This window comes from Pelophylax lessonae (genome assembly GCF_965119305.1).
Source record: "Pelophylax lessonae genome assembly, chromosome: 2".
Lineage (NCBI taxonomy): Eukaryota > Metazoa > Chordata > Amphibia > Anura > Ranidae > Pelophylax > Pelophylax lessonae.
The window spans coordinates 720,129,404-720,146,515 of record NC_138769.1 but is presented as its reverse complement, the minus strand read 5'-3'; the positions used below and the strand labels follow the sequence as shown (position 1 = coordinate 720,146,515).

General features: G+C 46.5%; 1 pseudogene across 1 annotated transcript; it reads left to right on the top strand.

The window, feature by feature from the left end:
- Positions 1 to 312: 312 nt before the first annotated feature.
- On the top strand, positions 313 to 1,227 carry LOC309546572 (odorant receptor 131-2-like; annotated as a pseudogene). The gene has a single exon. The product of its transcript is annotated as an odorant receptor 131-2-like (transcript).
- Positions 1,228 to 17,112: the final 15,885 nt, after the last annotated feature.

Here is a 17,112-nt window from a genome sequence, read left to right as displayed (position 1 = left end):
CCGATCTCCCCTGCTGAGCTGTTGTGTTCTGGCCCCCCTCCCCCCGAGGACTCTCTGATCATCACTCTCTGCCTATGGCTAAGAGCGTTGATCGGGAATCAATTCGCCGCTGGGTTTTCAGCATGCACGTTTGACATACACTCAGGCATTATTTTTTGTACCAGCAAATGCCTCCCTACATTCTGGCTGTTTGTATGGGGCTTTAGTTTCAGGGGTTAGGTTTCATGTTGATTAGGTCTTTGGGTCAGCATTAAGATTAGCTGTCTAGCTATGTAGTGACATTCATTTTTTCACTTTTTTCAGGAGGCGCTCATGATGAACCTAACTGTATCCAGTACTTTCAATAACATCACCTACATAAGCAGCCAATACTATCAACTATCTAAAACATCAAAGATTGCTTTCTTTGCCATCTCCATCTTCTGCTTCTGTTTCTTCATCTACTTCATCCTAGTTCTTCTAGCGGTTTACTTCACCACTCCTCACGTCCGGGAGAATGCACGATACATCCTTTTTGCTCATATGCTCATCAACGACACATTGCACCTCAGCCTTGGGCTCTTCCTGTGTTTGGGCTCTGGATTCCTCGTATATATTCCTTTACCCATCTGTTATATCCTGGTGACCTGTGCCGCAGCTACATTTCGAATAACTCCATACAACTTGGCCGTCATGGCCTTAGAAAGATACATGGCTATTTGCTTCCCTCTCAGATGCATCATGTTATGTACAGGTCATATTTTGCTATTGCAGCAATGTGGTTTGTTGGGTAGCTTCCCAGTGTTGCTGATTTTATAGTCCTCATTTCTAATGTTGAGATTAATTATTTCCACCAAAATCTACTGTGCAGGCAACAATCATTACTTGTCCTACCAGCCCAAAACACCATACAATTCTCCACCTTTATTGTAAGTTTTATTCTGGTGTCTCTGGTCATTCTCTTCACCTACATCAAGGTTATGCTGATAGCTCGAAAAACTGGATCTGGGAAGTCTTCGGCCTCCAGGGCTGGTAGAACATTGATCCTTCATGCAGTTCAGCTCTTTCTATGTCTGCTCTCTCTAACTTCTTCATTTTCAGAAATATACAGTGGAGATTATTTTTTTGTGGTTATGATGAATTTTTTGATGTTTATGTGTTTGCCAAGACTTCTCAGCCCTCTTTATTTATGGCATTAGAGATGAAGTGTTTAGTAAAAGCATTAAGAAGATGTATTCTACCAACTAATAATGTGTAAACTTTACTTCTCCATCAGTACCCACACATGTACCAGTTATTGTCCAAGAAATGTTATTTTAGATTTTCTCTACCAATCCTTGTCCTGTGTGCAGGCCAACTTTGATTTTCTTGGACCAACGGTTGCACAATTACTTTGGTTGTCCCTTGCATAATCTGGACCATTCAGCACCTACACCATGGGTGTCCAACCTTTTGGCTTCCCTGGGCCACATTGAGTGTAGAGAAATTTTCTCAGGCCGCATATAAAAAATATATACTATAGTTAAGGTATATTAGTAATAAAATGCCCCTGTGCCCTTCCCGCGACACTGCTTCCTGTATGGCCCCTGTCACAGGCGGAGGAGGGGTGCATTTCATATCACTCCCCCTGTGACAGAGCTGGAACTATGCAGGAAGCAGTGGCTCCGTCACTGACTGCAGACATCCTAAGTCTCCCGCGGCAGCCGGGAGATTGCACGGCACATGCAACCTAGTGCCTGCCCATGCAATGCAGCCTAAATAGTGGCCATCCAATGCAGCTTCACCAGTGCGTGCCCATCCAATGCCCATCCAATGCAGCCTGATAAGTGCCCATCCAATGCAGCCTCACCAGTGCATGTCCATCCAATGCAGCCTGATCAGTGCCCATCCAATGTAGCCTCACCAGTGCATGCCCATCCAATGTAGCCTCACCAGTGCGTGCCCATCCAATGAAGCCTCACCAGTGCATGCCCATCCAATGCAGTTTGCAATGAAGAGAGAGGAGAGCCGCTGGATTACAGAGCGGGGATCTCACGCTTACCTGGGGACTGCTGTCATGCAAAGTCCTGCCTCCTGGACCGGCTCCTATGATAGATGTCACCAATGTGCTGTCTATCATAGGAGCCGGTCCAGGGGGCGGGGCATCATATGACAGCGGCAGCCGGGTAAGCAGGAGATTCCCGCTCTGTTTGTAATCCGGCAGCACTCCTCACCCCCCTTCCCCTCCCCTCAGAGGCAGCCTCTGCCAACAGTTAGTTGAAAGCCGCTGTGGCCCTCCCCCTGACTCGACTTCCTTCCTCCCCACATTAAAAAATAATAAATAAATTGTCAGGGGGCAGTGGGCCGCATTACCTGTGGTTCTGGGCCGCATGCGGCCCCCGGGCCGCAGGTTGGACATGCCTGACCTACACCAAACATCCTTATCAATTAGGAGGAGTATGGAGGCCACATTTTTTGCCTATAGAACAGAAATAAAAGTGTCTGGTAATCCAACCTGCTCATGTATGCATCAACAGAAATGTAAATGAAGTCGCTTTGAATCTCCAGCTGATGTTTTCCATTTTTTTGGACATGTTCACATATTACCACATGCTGGTTTAAAACCTTCTAGTCTCCAAAACTGACTTCCCTGTCATGATCATTTTTATTTTGCTAACTGCTGAAAAATTTCACTATTTCATAGCTTTATTTTTTTTATTTTTTATTTTTTTTTTTATTTTGGATACCTTAAGAATGTAAAATAAACACCCTAAAGAAAAAAAAGAACAAGAAAAATCCCCTAATGTTGGGACTTTCAAGGCACTTAGAAATTCACAAAAAGTAATATAACAGAAGTAAATTTTATTGTAAAGAAATTCAAAAACATAAATATGAATAAATCATTAAAATTTTTTCACAAGCAGTGTGTGCCAGTTATACAGAATGTTAATCAGAAAGAGAGATCACAGCGATTGGAACCCGATGCATTTCAAAGTAGAATGACTTCTTTTTCAAGGGTAAATCTCTGGTTACTCTTCTACAATTTAAGTGCATAAATATGAGATTAATACAAATATTTTCAAAAAAATGATTGATGAGTGATGTGTTGAATTGTTTTGTATGTGTTCTTTCGTTTCTGAGCATGCCTAGTCTTGCTCTTAAAGCGGAGTTCCGGGCACAAAATCGGTATTTTTTTTTTGTGCCCCTCCGCTAGCTACACATAACCTGAAAAGGAATTGGATAGTTATTTTTTTTTTTTTGTACACTTACCTTGTAATCAAAGATCGTAAATACTCACCTCAGGGTACTTCCTCCTCCAGCGCCGAGGCTCACCCCGTCACTTCCTGCCTCGCGATGATTCCTGGGAGCTGAACGTCATCGCTCCCAGGAATCAATGCGACGGCACCGGCCCCGCTCGTCATTTCCGGGCGACGCCGCATTCCCCTGCTAAACAGCTTCTGGGCATGCCCAGAAGCTGTTTAGGAATGCGGCGCCGCACCGGAAGTGACGAGAGGGGCCGGTGCGGCGCATTCTGGGAGAAGAAGACGCGGAAGAAGACACCGAAGAGGACCGCGCCGGCTTCAGCTGCCCACAAGAGAGATGGAAACACTGTGGAAGAAATTTTCAAAGTAAGTATTTCTTCTTGCAGGTAAGTGGAAACCGGGACAGATCAGAGGCTAGCCATTGTGGAATGTGCTAGCCCTGACTGTCCCGGGGGTATGTTCATCAAAAAAGGAGATCTGTGCCCGGAACTCCGCTTTAAGATTTTTTTCAGACGAAAACTGTACTTATTAAGCGAAAATCGGACATTGTGTTGACGTACGATAAAAATTTTATAGCCTGCACATCCAGTTTTTGTCGTCCCAAAATCCGTAATCGGCTGTCGAAAGCACTATACTAACAATCTGAAAATCGGCAGATCGTTAGTCGGACCAAATTTCCCTTCCGATTTTCTTATCGTGTGTACGGGCCTTTAGCCTGGGATGCCATTAAAGGTCATGTGTGTGTAAAGGCAGGTGTCCCAAAACTTTTGGTAATATAGTGTATATGAAGATGTCAATTGCTGTAAAACTACAGAGAGAAACGTGTGTGGAATGGGATCATCAGTGTCTCCCATTGTAGTAAACCTTTGCATGGAGGAGGTGGAGAAAAGAACATTGAATTTATTTTTATATAGGTGTATACAGGTGACATATAATGGTTCTTTATACATCAGAAATACAAACTTTTAGTGAACATGTACAAAAAAACGTTTTCATGGGAAGACACAGGGTAACAAATTACCCTTTTTAGACTGTCCATTATATGTCACGGACGGTGTAACTTGGACATTGAAGTCTATAGGAAATCTACCCACACAGACCACTATCTTCTTTTTGACTTATGTCACCCACTGGTGAGGTGTACCAGCGGGTGGTGGGATATTAGGGCAGATCCCAACACTTTAGAAGTGAGCAGCAACTTGCACCATTAACTCATTATAATCCGTGGCCATACTTCTCACACTGGTGACACTAAGCAATCTGGACACATTTCTGTTAGAGAAGACCACAATTGGTGGTGTCAGCGGGGAGTATTGATATTTTTAAAAGACTCTTGGATGTGCATTTGAGTGAACACAATATACAGGGATACGGGAAATAATTATCAACATCATAATTATCATGGCGGTATCCCCATCCGGGGGGGGGGTTTACATCTGTTCGCTCTGTCGGTAGCATACTCATGCCTAACACACCTGGGTCCTAGGCATTTGAGGTATACTTACCTTGCCTGCCCTTGGTTGGTTCTACAGGTCGGGGCTCTTTACCCCTCCGGCCTCCTTACATAAACTACTTTGAAGGGATCGGGATTCCATGCCACTGAGCCCTTGTTCATGTCCTGTATCCATGTCATATGAAGTATTTTGTCTCATGTTTACTCCGGTAATTGTGTTAGGCAGTTCGCTCCAACCACAGCGTACTGACCCCCCTCGTTACTTTTTCAACCTACCAGGCTTGGTTCATTACAAGGTTTAATCACCTGAAAAATTCTTCTCAGATGTCTGTTCTCATCACATGCCCCAGAAGAAGCTTACTAGATTAAGCGAAACATGTAGGGCAGCTGGGATTCAACTTAATATCTGTGTACCCACTTTGTACAGACGACCTTTAGAGACGGTCATTATCCCTCTCTTTGGCCGCCTCATAAATATAGGCTATTCTATAACATATGTGATTGTTATATGTGACTGCTGGTATAAACATTAGTATTTGACAGGCTATGCGATTTGTATACTGTTTTGAGGCTTTGTCGCCTTATTGCATTATATGTACATTGTATGTTGGCCTTTTTTATCTTTTTCCTCTGTGTATTTTGTCTTATATGTTTTTGTGAATTCTTTAATAAAATATACAATTTTAATACTGGTGCCTACAAAGTCCAATCCCTTCCTTTCCAGTCTCTCTACTAATTATCAACATTGACACACGTACACCTACACAGGTTGAACTTGATGGACTTTTGTTCTTATTCAACCTTTCCTACTATGTAACTATATAATCTGTAAGTGATGTGTTTTGTTTTAAAGCAATAAAGTGCCTAGGCCAATTTTCTTGCCATATCTGTGTCTGTGTGTATTTCAATTTGATTATTATTTTGGGGCTGAGACTGAATAGTTTTTTTCCTACACTGGGATTACCATTGAGGTATCTCATGCGCCTCTTCTTCAGTGGAAATAAATTTAGTGCTTGTAGTCGTTCCTCATAATTGAGGTCCTCCAGTCCCCATATTAATCTGGTTGCTCTTCTCTGGACTCTCTCCAGCTCCAACACATCCCTTCTGAGGACCGGCGACCAGAACTGGACAGAATACTCCAGATGTGGTCGGACCAGAGTTTTATAAAGTGGTAGGATTATAGTTTTATCTCTGTAGTATATCGCCTTTTCTATGCATGCTAACATTCTCCCGGTTTTGGGAGCTGCAGCCTGACATTGCATGCTATTGCTCAGTCTGTCTTCTACCATGACCCCCAGATCTTTCTCCATCCTTGATCCCCCCCAGAGGTTCCCCCCCTAGTGAGTAGTTTGTGTTTATGTTTTTAGCCTCCAAGTGCAATACCTTACATTTCTCCACATTAAGACCCGGTTCACACTACTCCGACTTGGGACACGACTTGTGTACCCTCAAGTCGCCCCAAGTCTCTTGTCATCACAAATTCAATGTAAATGAATGAGAGCCATCGTAATATGCACTACTGAAGTCTCTCTGACTTCAGAAAAGGTTCTTGTACTACTTCCAGGCGACCTCTATCTGACTTGTGCACATAGACTTCAATGGGAGTCGCCTCTAAGTCGGATCCTTATCTATTTTCAAGCGACTGTGTTCAGACTTTCCAGGAAGAAGAAAAAGTTTAGCCAGGCATTCCCCACAAATAAAGTCGCCTATCATTTAAGTCTCTTCAAAATAGTGCACAAGTCTCTTCCAAGTCTCTAAACAAGTCTCTTCAAAGTCACGCTAAAAAGTCGCTCCTTCATGGGGGCGACTTTCTGGTCGCGGTAGTGTGAACCGGCTCTAATTCTCATCTGCCATGTAGTTGCCGACCCCATTGTCTTGTTCAGGTCTTTCTGTAAATTTTCTATATCCTGATGTGAAGATATTGCCCTGCTTATTTTCGTGTTGTCCACAAAAACTGAGATTGAGCTATGTATACCGTACTCTATATCATTTAAAAATAAATTAAACAGAATTGGTCCCAAGACAGAGACTTGGGGGCCTCCACTTTCCACACCAGTCAAGTCTGAGCACACGTTATTTATAACCACCCTTTGGACGCACCCCTATAACCAGTTTTCTATCCAAGAATCCAACTATCCAACCTTATGGTCGAGGCCTGCAGACCTCAGCTTGTGGATTAGGTGTTTATGGGGAACTGTATTGAATGCCTTTGCAAAATCCAGTTAGACCACATCCACAAATAAACGCCCCCTATCTAAATGGCAGTTTATTTCCTCGTTGAATGTTAACTCAATGTAATAGGCAAATACCAGAAAAATGTATCACAACTAGAGCTTAGTCTAATGATTCAAGCCAAATGTTACATAAATCTGAAAAATAGTCCCCCCCTTAAGTCAAGGGTGACAAACCACATAGACGTCCCTACAACAAGGGAGTGAGGGTGGATGTCAAGGGCTGCCACACTGCATGTCACAAAAGACTGTCTTTAATACCAGGATCCAAATAGCATGTGATGGGATCCCTCCAATCAAGGTTACCTGTGCAGGTGAGGTGAATTTGTTTAAAGGGGGAATAGCTCCCCACACATGAGCTTCAAATTACAAATAATTAAGCACACCTGTAAATGTGAGCTGCAGCCGCAAGCCCATAGGTGTGCGCAGCCTATTGCATTAGGGTGTGCACCCCAAAGCTCAAACACGTGTGTGTATGTGCGTGGAAAAAAATATATACATATACACACACACACACTCTAATATATAAATGTAAAAAAAATGTATCAAAACATGGACGGTGTCAGTAGGGCAGAGGTTGGTGTCAGTAGGGCAGTGGATTATGTCAGTAGGGCAGTGGATTATGTCAGTAGGGCAGAGGTTGGTGTCAGTAGGGCACTGGACTGTCAGTAGGGCAGAGGTTGGTGTCAGTAGGGCAGTGGATTATGTCAGTAGGGCAGAGGTTGGTGTCAATAGGGCAAAGGTTGGTGTCATTAGGGCAGTGGACTGTTAGTAGGGCAAAGGCTGATGTCAATAGGGCAAAGGTTGGTGTCAGTAGGACAGTGGACTGTCAGTAGGGCAGAGGTTGGTGTCAGTAGGGCAGTGAATTATGTCAGTAGGGCAGAGGTTGGTGTCAGTAGGGCAGTGGACTGTCAGTAGGGCAGAGGTTGGTGTCAGTAGGGCAGTGGATTATGTCAGTAGGGCAGAGGTTTGTGTCAATAGGGCAAAGGTTGGTGTCAGTAGGGCAGTGGACTGTCAGTAGGGCAGGGGTTGATGTCAGTAGGGCAGTGTATTATGTCAGTAGGGCAGAGGTTAGTGTCAGTAGGGCAGTGGATTATGTCAGTAGGGCAGAGGTCATTGTCAGTAGGGCAGTGGACTGTCAGTAGGGCAGAGGTTGGTGTCAGTAGGGCAGTGGATTTTGTCAGTAGGGCAGAGATTGGTGTCAGTAGGGCAGTGGACTGTCAGTCGGGCAGAGGTTGGTGTCAGTAGGGCAGTGGACTGTCAGTAGGACAGAGGTTGGTGTCAGTAGAGCAGTGGATTATGTCAATAGGGCAGGGGTTGGTGTCAGTAGGGCAGTGGATTATGTCAGTAGGGCAGAGATTGGTGTCAGTAGGACAGTGGACTGTCAGTAGGGCAGAGGTTGGTGTCAGTGGGCAGTGGATTATGTCAGTAGGGCAGGGGTTGGTGTCAGTAGGGCAGTGGATTATGTCAGTGGGGCAGAGGTCAGTGTCAGTAGGGCAGTGGATTATGTCAGTAGGGCAGGGGTTGGTGTCAGAAGGGCAGTGGATTATGTCAGTGGGGCAGAGGTCAATGTCAGTAGGGCAGTGGATTATGTCAGTAGGGCAGAGGTTGGTGTCAGTAGGGCAGAGGTTTGTGTCAGTAGGGCAGAGGTCGGTGTCAGTAGGGCAGTGGACTGTCAGTAGGGCAGAGGTTGGTGTCAGTAGGGCAGTGGATTATGTCAGTAGGGCAGAGGTTGGTGTCAGTGGGGCAGTGGACTGTCAGTAGGGCAGAGGTTGGTGTCAGTAGGGCAGTGGACTGTCAGTAGGGCAGAGGTTGGTGTCAGTAGGGCAGTGGATTATGTCAGTAGGGCAGAGGTCAGTGTCAGTAGGGCAGTGGACTGTCGGTAGGGCAGAGGTTGGTGTCAGGAAGGCAGTGGATTATGTCAGTGGGGCAGAGGTCAGTGTCAGTAGGGCAGAGGATTATGTCAGTATGGCAGACGTCAGTGTCAGTAGGGCAGTGGACTGTCAGTAGGGCAGAGGTTGGTGTCAGTAGGGCAGTGGATTATGTCAATAGGGCAGAGGTCAGTGTCAGTAGGTCAGAGGTTGGTGTCAGTAGGGCAGTGGATTATGTCAGTAGGGCAGAGGTTGGTGTCAGTAGGGCAGTGGACTGTCAGTAGGACAGAGGTTGGTGTCAGTAGAGCAGTGGATTATGTCAATAGGGCAGGGGTTGGTGTCAGTAGGGCAGTGGATTATGTCAGTAGGGCAGAGATTGGTGTCAGTAGGGCAGTGGACTGTCAGTAGGGCAGAGGTTGGTGTCAGTAGGGCAGTGGATTATGTCAGTAGGGCAGGGGTTGGTGTCAGTAGGGCAGTGGATTATGTCAGTGGGGCAGAGGTCAGTGTCAGTAGGGCAGTGGATTATGTCAGTAGGGCAGGGGTTGGTGTCAGAAGGGCAGTGGATTATGTCAGTGGGGCAGAGGTCAATGTCAGTAGGGCAGTGGATTATGTCAGTAGGGCAGAGGTTGGTGTCAGTAGGGCAGAGGTTTGTGTCAGTAGGGCAGAGGTCGGTGTCAGTAGGGCAGTGGACTGTCAGTAGGGCAGAGGTTGGTGTCAGTAGGGCAGTGGATTATGTCAGTAGGGCAGAGGTTGGTGTCAGTGGGGCAGTGGACTGTCAGTAGGGCAGAGGTTGGTGTCAGTAGGGCAGTGGACTGTCAGTAGGGCAGAGGTTGGTGTCAGTAGGGCAGTGGATTATGTCAGTAGGGCAGAGGTCAGTGTCAGTAGGGCAGTGGACTGTCGGTAGGGCAGAGGTTGGTGTCAGGAAGGCAGTGGATTATGTCAGTGGGGCAGAGGTCAGTGTCAGTAGGGCAGAGGATTATGTCAGTATGGCAGACGTCAGTGTCAGTAGGGCAGTGGACTGTCAGTAGGGCAGAGGTTGGTGTCAGTAGGGCAGTGGATTATGTCAATAGGGCAGAGGTCAGTGTCAGTAGGTCAGAGGTTGGTGTCAGTAGAGCAGTGGATTATGTCAATAGGGCAGGGGTTGGTGTCAGTAGGGCAGTGGATTATGTCAGTAGGGCAGAGATTGGTGTCAGTAGGGCAGTGGACTGTCAGTAGGGCAGAGGTTGGTGTCAGTAGGGCAGTGGATTATGTCAGTAGGGCAGGGGTTGGTGTCAGTAGGGCAGTGGATTATGTCAGTGGGGCAGAGGTCAGTGTCAGTAGGGCAGTGGATTATGTCAGTAGGGCAGGGGTTGGTGTCAGAAGGGCAGTGGATTATGTCAGTGGGGAAGAGGTCAATGTCAGTAGGGCAGTGGATTATGTCAGTAGGGCAGAGGTTGGTGTCAGTAGGGCAGAGGTTTGTGTCAGTAGGGCAGAGGTCGGTGTCAGTAGGGCAGTGGACTGTCAGTAGGGCAGAGGTTGGTGTCAGTAGGGCAGTGGATTATGTCAGTAGGGCAGAGGTTGGTGTCAGTGGGGCAGTGGACTGTCAGTAGGGCAGAGGTTGGTGTCAGTAGGGCAGTGGACTGTCAGTAGGGCAGAGGTTGGTGTCAGTAGGGCAGTGGATTATGTCAGTAGGGCAGAGGTCAGTGTCAGTAGGGCAGTGGACTGTCGGTAGGGCAGAGGTTGGTGTCAGGAAGGCAGTGGATTATGTCAGTGGGGCAGAGGTCAGTGTCAGTAGGGCAGAGGATTATGTCAGTAGGGCAGACGTCAGTGTCAGTAGGGCAGTGGACTGTCAGTAGGGCAGAGGTTGGTGTCAGTAGGGCAGTGGATTATGTCAATAGGGCAGAGGTCAGTGTCAGTAGGTCAGAGGTTGGTGTCAGTAGGGCAGTGGATTATGTCAGTAGGGCAGAGGTTTGTGTCAGTAGGGCAGAGGACTGTTTCAGTAGTTTTTATTTTTATTATTTTATTTTTGTATTATTTTTTACAATTTTATTTTTATATTCATTTTTACAATTTTTTTAGGAGCCCTGTTGGGGGCTTTGGTGAAATATCAGCTGGGGGAATCTGCACCGCACAGGGTGATTAGGGTGTGCCTAAGAAAAGCCCTGCTCATCAGTACTGGTATATGCCAGGCATGTCCCCTCTACCCAAACATTTTTGCAATGATTATAGAACACCTAGCGGAGTACATTAGATCTAAAGATAGCTGGGCTGCTCTTTCAGGGGCATTGTCATCAGCTTATTGTAGTGTTGATAGCCACAAATCCAATGTTCTCCTTTCCTGAACTTCAAACGGTCCTGGCACTTCTTAGCATCACTTTAACCTCTTCAGCCCCGGAAGATATACCCCCTTCATGACAAGGCCATTTTTTGTGATTCGGCACTGCGTTACTTTAGGCTCCATGCACACAGGGCGTCATAAAAACGTGCTCCAAAGCTGTTTACATAACGCCGGGAAACAGCAGCTGTAAAAACGTGCTTTCAGTAGCTTTTTCTACTAGCGTTATTGCACGTTTGGCCACAGTAGCTGTTAGCAGCGTTTTTTTCTGCCTCCATTCAAAATCAATGGTTCCCTATGGGAGCCTATTGATTTGAATGGAAGTCACACCGCAGGTCGGATCAGGGTGATCCGACTTGCGGTGCGACCTGCACTGTGAGAATCTTGAGGGGGAACTCCACGCCAAAATGGGGAAAAAAACGGCGTGGGGTTCCCCCCCAGGTTCCAAACCAGGCCCTTCGGATCTGGTATGGAATTTGAGGGTAGCCCCGCGCCGAAAAAAACGGCGTGGGGTCCCCCCCAAAATCCATACCAGACCCTTATCCGAGCATGCAGTCCGGCATGCCAGGAAAGGGGAGGGGACGAGCGAGCGGCCCCACCCCCCCTGGATCATACCAGGCCACACGCCCTCAACATGGGGGGGTGTGGGTGCTTTGGGGCAGGGGGGGCTCTGCACCCCGCACCTCAAAGCACCTTGCCCCCATGTTGATGAGGACAAGGGCCTCATCCCCACAACCCTGGCCGGTGGTTGTGGGGGTCTGCGGGCAGGGGGCTCATCGGAATCTGGAAGCCCCCTTTAACAAGGGGGCCCCCGATCCTGGACCCCCTCCCTATGTGAATGGGTATGGGGTACACTGTACCCCTACTCATTCACCCCATAAAATGCAGTGTATGGAAATAACGACAGGAGACGTTTTGGAAAATTTATTAAAAATCTTCATCCGGCTCTTGTCCTCTCCGGGGGTCTTCTCCTCTCCGAGGGTCTTCTGCTCTTTTGCTGTCCGCCCTTCTTGTCTTCTCCTCTCCGGGGTCTTCTGCTGTCTTCTGCTCTTTTGCTGTCCGCCCTTCTGCTGTCCAATCTTCTTGTCTTCTCCTCTCCGGTCTTCTGCTCTTTTGCTGTCGGCTGTCGGTTGTCCTTCTTCCTCCGGTCCTCCTCCTCCGACGTCTTCAGCAATAATGCCGGCCTCTGGTCTCTGCAGCTTATTATATAGCCATTAGGGGCGTGGTCGCCAGATGACGTCATCGGGAGACCACGCCCCCTTGTGTCACAGATGCGGTGTGACTTCCATTCAAATCAATAGGCTCCCATAGGGAACCATTGATTTTGAATGGAAGAAAAAAAACGTATAACGTGGCTTAACGCACGTTAAGCAACGTTATGGAGCCTTTAGCAGCGTCAGACGTTTTTTGCAGCTTGACGCTGGAGCTCCTCAACCCACAGTTCCTGGGTTTTTTTTGGAGCTGTAAAACGCCTATGCCACTTGGAGCTCCTAAAAGCTCTATGTGTGCATGAGGCCATAGAATAACATGGATGGGCGTTCTGCAGCTGCAAAAAAAAACGTCTGACGCTGCTAACAGCAGCTGTAAAAACGTCCAGTGTGCATGAGGCCTTAACTGTCAATTGCGCGGTCGTGCGACGCTGTACCCAAATAAAATTGATGCCCTTTTTTTCCACAAATAGAGCTTTCTTTTGGTGGTATTTGATCACCTCTGCAATTTTTATTTTTTGCGCTATAAACAAAATAAAGATAAAGCGATAATTTTACTTTCTGCTATAAAACAAATCCAATTACAAAAATGTAAGAATCAAATTTCTCCATCAATTTAGGCCAATATGTATTCTGCTACATATTTTTGGTTAAAAAAAAAAAAAAATAAATAAAAAGTTACACTAATGATGTGATATTTTTATGTAATTTTGATTATTTTTTTTTTTTTTTACTAGTAATGACGGCAATCTGTGACTTCTAGAGGGACTGCGACATTGCTGCGGAAAAATCGGACACAAACTGACACTTTTGACACTTGTTTGGGGACCAGTGACACCAATACAGTCAGGGGCAAGTACAAACCAAAGGCCCATGGTGCAGCGACTTGGCCCCTCCCGTTCTCCCTCACTCTTCCAATCCTCCTCCTGACCCCCATTCCAAGCTGAAGCCCTGCTCCAGGAATCTCTCTACTCACCGTCTGAACAGGGGTTTCTGACCTGACCAGCAGGGGGAAGTTGGGGGGAGCTGGGACAGCTCAGTTGGGGCTGGCTGGGGCAGAAGAGTCTCCAGTGGGGCATGGGACCGGCCTCTGCTCAGACACAGTTTACTTCATCCATACTGGGGGGTGGGGGGGAGGAGGCCTGCGCTCTGTCCTTGTCTTCATCCCGCACTCAGTAGGTCAGCTGCAGAGACTTTTTACTTCTCTTCACCAGGAATCCTTTAGACATGTCTGTGGCAGAAGTGGTGCAGCCTTTTTACAGGGCATCAGAGCAGCCCAGGGGGCAGTTGCCCCCCTGCCCCCTGGGCCAGTCCACCCCTTAATACAGTGATCAGTGCTAAAAAAAATGGACTGTCACTGTACTAATGACACTGCCAGGCTAGGGGTTAACATCAGGGGCTATCTAAGGGTTAAATGTGTCCTAAGGTGGTGCTTACTAACTGGGGGGTTGCTCTGACTGGAGGAAGGAAGAGATCCATGTTCCTGCTTAGCAGAAACACAAGATCTCTATCTTCTCCCCTGTCAGAAGAACGATCTGCCTTGTTTGCATAGGCAGTTCGCCGTTCTGCCTCTATCAGGAACTATCGGGGGTGTCCAGTGGACATTGGGCCTGCCAGACCCGCTGATTGGCTCCCACTCTCCCCAATCAGCATGTGATCGGGTCTCCGGGTGGCGCACGCTCCCCACCTAGAGGCAATTTCACGAAATGACGTACAGGTACGTGATTTCGCGCAATAGAGCAGACCTGCCGCAGTAAATGTACGTTACGCGGTCGGCAAGTGGTTAAAATATAAATGTAGTGAGCATGTTTCAAATCCTTTCCCTAAATCTACCACCATCTCTACAGATCTACATTAAATAGAATTATCCATATTCCAATCTCTGAAATTTCTAGGAACACGACTTTCTTCAAATCCCTGACATTTCTTTGACTTAAAGTATAAACGCTTGAATCCTTCCTCTTAAATCTCCCTCAAGAGCACCTAGTGACCCATGAACTATCGGTATCAGCAGTGCTGTATTTTGGCCTAGGCCAACAAGGCCCAGGCCTAGGGCGGCACTTTGCAGGGGGGGCAGCAAAAAAGCCACCCCCCTGCACCTGAGACTCTATTGGCCACTGGTTGCTAGAACCGCCTCTCACACCAGCCTCTCTCTCATCCCCCTCTCTCTCTCTCTCTCACTCACCCCCTCTCTCTCTCCCTCTCTCTCACCCCCTCTCTCTCATCCCCCTCTCTCTCTCTCTCATCCCTCCCTCTCTCTCTCTCATCTCCCCTCTCTCTTTTCCCCACACTCTCTCATCCCCCCTATCTCTCATCTCCCCCTCTTTGCATCTCCTCCTCTCTCTCTCTCTCTCTTTCTGATTCCCCCCTCTCTCTCTCACCCCCTCTCTTTCGACCTCCCCTCTCTCCCTCCCTCACCCACCCCCTCTCTCTCTCCCTTCCTCCCTCCCTCCCTTGACCACCCCCTCTCTCTCTCTCTCTATATATATATATATCTCACCCCCTCTCTCTCTCCCTCCCCCTCCCCCCTCTCTCTCTCTCCCACCCCCTCTCACCCCCCATCTTGTGAGACCTCAGGGGTTCATGCTTGTAGTCCTTCAATTTTGGAGGGAGAAACATCCTTTAAAAAACGAGAGGGGTAAATTTACATAATGGGGGGGGGGGGGGGTGCCCAATTTTAGTCTTGCCTAGGGCAGCACAAAACCAAAATACACCACTGGGTATCAGGGTGAATTGTATAACTTAAAATGATGCTCCTCCCCATGCTTCTGTATTTATTATGTAAAGCTGCAGCGCCCCCCCATCCGCTCCCTGTAGAAACCACTTGGAGGATTGGTTTCTCTTCCTCAAATCTGAGAACAACTTCAGCCCCTCTGACACACCAGGTTGATTAAATGTATACTGTAGACATGTGCAGAATGAAAAAAATTGTTTCGTTTCGGATATATTCGTTATGTTACTAAGTCCGTTTCGAAATTCGTTAAATTTAGTTTTGTTTAACAATTTTCTAACAAATTCCAAATTTTTCAGAACCATTTGAATTGGGATCGGTTAGAAAAATGATCGACCAATTAGAATTCTGTGTGAAGACTAGCTGGTTGTTAAGCAGCGGGACGGGAAGCCAGTCGCCGCATTTTTAACCACTTCAATACGGGCACTTTTACCCCCTTCCTGCGTATTTAATCACCACTGGGTTTTTTTTATTTTTTGCTAAATAAACAAAAAAAGACTGAAAATTTTGAAAACAAAACGTGTTTTTCTTTGTTTCTGTTAGAAAATTTTGCAAATAAATAATTGTTCTTCATAAATTTAGCCCAAAATATATTCTGCTACTTTTCTTTGGTGAAAATAACCCAAATCAGTGTATATGTAGTCTGTGTGAAAGTTATGGAATCCACAAACTATGTCATATATATATATATATATATATATATATATATATATATATATATATACACAAACCCGATTCCAAAAAAGTTGGGGCACTGTACAAATTGTGAATGAAAACAGAATGCAATGGAAGTTTCAAATTTCAATATTTTATTCAGAATACAACATAGATGACATATCAAAAGTTTAAACTGAGAAAATGTATAATTGTAAGGGAAAAATAAGTTGATTTTAAATTTCATGGTATCAACACATCTCAAAAAAGTTGGGACAAGGCCATGTTTACCACTGTGTGGCCTCCCCTCTTCTTTTTATAACAGTCTGCAAATGTCTGGGGACTGAGGAGACAAGTTGCTCAAGTTTAGGAATAGGAATGTTGTCCCATTCTTGTCTAATACAGGCTTCTAGTTGCTCAACTGTCTTAGGTCTTCTTTGTGGCATCTTCCTCTTTTATGTTGCGCCAAATGTTTTCTATGGGTGAAAGGTCTGGACTGCAGGCTGGCCATTTCAGTACTCGGATCCTTCTTCTACGCAGCCATGATGTTGTAATTGATGCAGTATGTGGTCTGGCATTGTCATGTTTTAAAATGCAAGGTCTTCCCTGAAAGAGACGACGTCTGGATGGGAGCATATGTTGTTCTAGAACTTGGATATACCTTTCAGCATTGATGGAGCCTTTCCAGATGTGTACGCTGCCATGCCACACGCACTCATGCAACCCCATACCATCAGAGATGCAGGCTTCTGAACTGAGAGCTGATAACAACTTGGGTTGTCCTTGTCCTCTTTAGTCCGGATGACATGGCGTCCCAGTTTTCCACACAGAACTTCAAATTTTGATTCGTCTGACCACAGAACAGTTTTCAACTTTGCCACAGTCCATTGTAAATGCGCCTTGGCCCAGAGAAAACGCCTGCGCCTCTGGATCATGTTTAGATATGGCTTCTTTTTTGGCCTATAGAGTTTTAGCCGGCAACGGCGAATGGCACGGTGGATTGTGTTCACCGACAATGTTTTCTGGAAGTATTCCTGAGCCCATGTTGTGATTTCCATTACAGTAGCATTCCTGTATGTGATGCAGTGCCGTCTAAGGGCCCGAAGATCACCGCCATCCAGTATGGCTTTCCGGCCTTGACCCTTACGCACAGAGATTGTTCCAGATTCTCTGAATCTTTGGATGATTTTATGTACTGTAGATGATGATAACTCCAAACTCGTTGCAATTTTTCTCTGAGAAACTCCTTTCTGATATTGCTCCACTATTTATCGCCGCAGCATTGGGGGAATTGGCGATCCTCTGCCCATCCTGACTTCTGAGAGACACTGCCACTCTGAGAGGCTCTTTTTATACCCAATCATGTTGCCAATTGACCAAATAAGTTGCAAATTGGTCCTCCAGCTGTTCCTTATGTGTATATTTACCT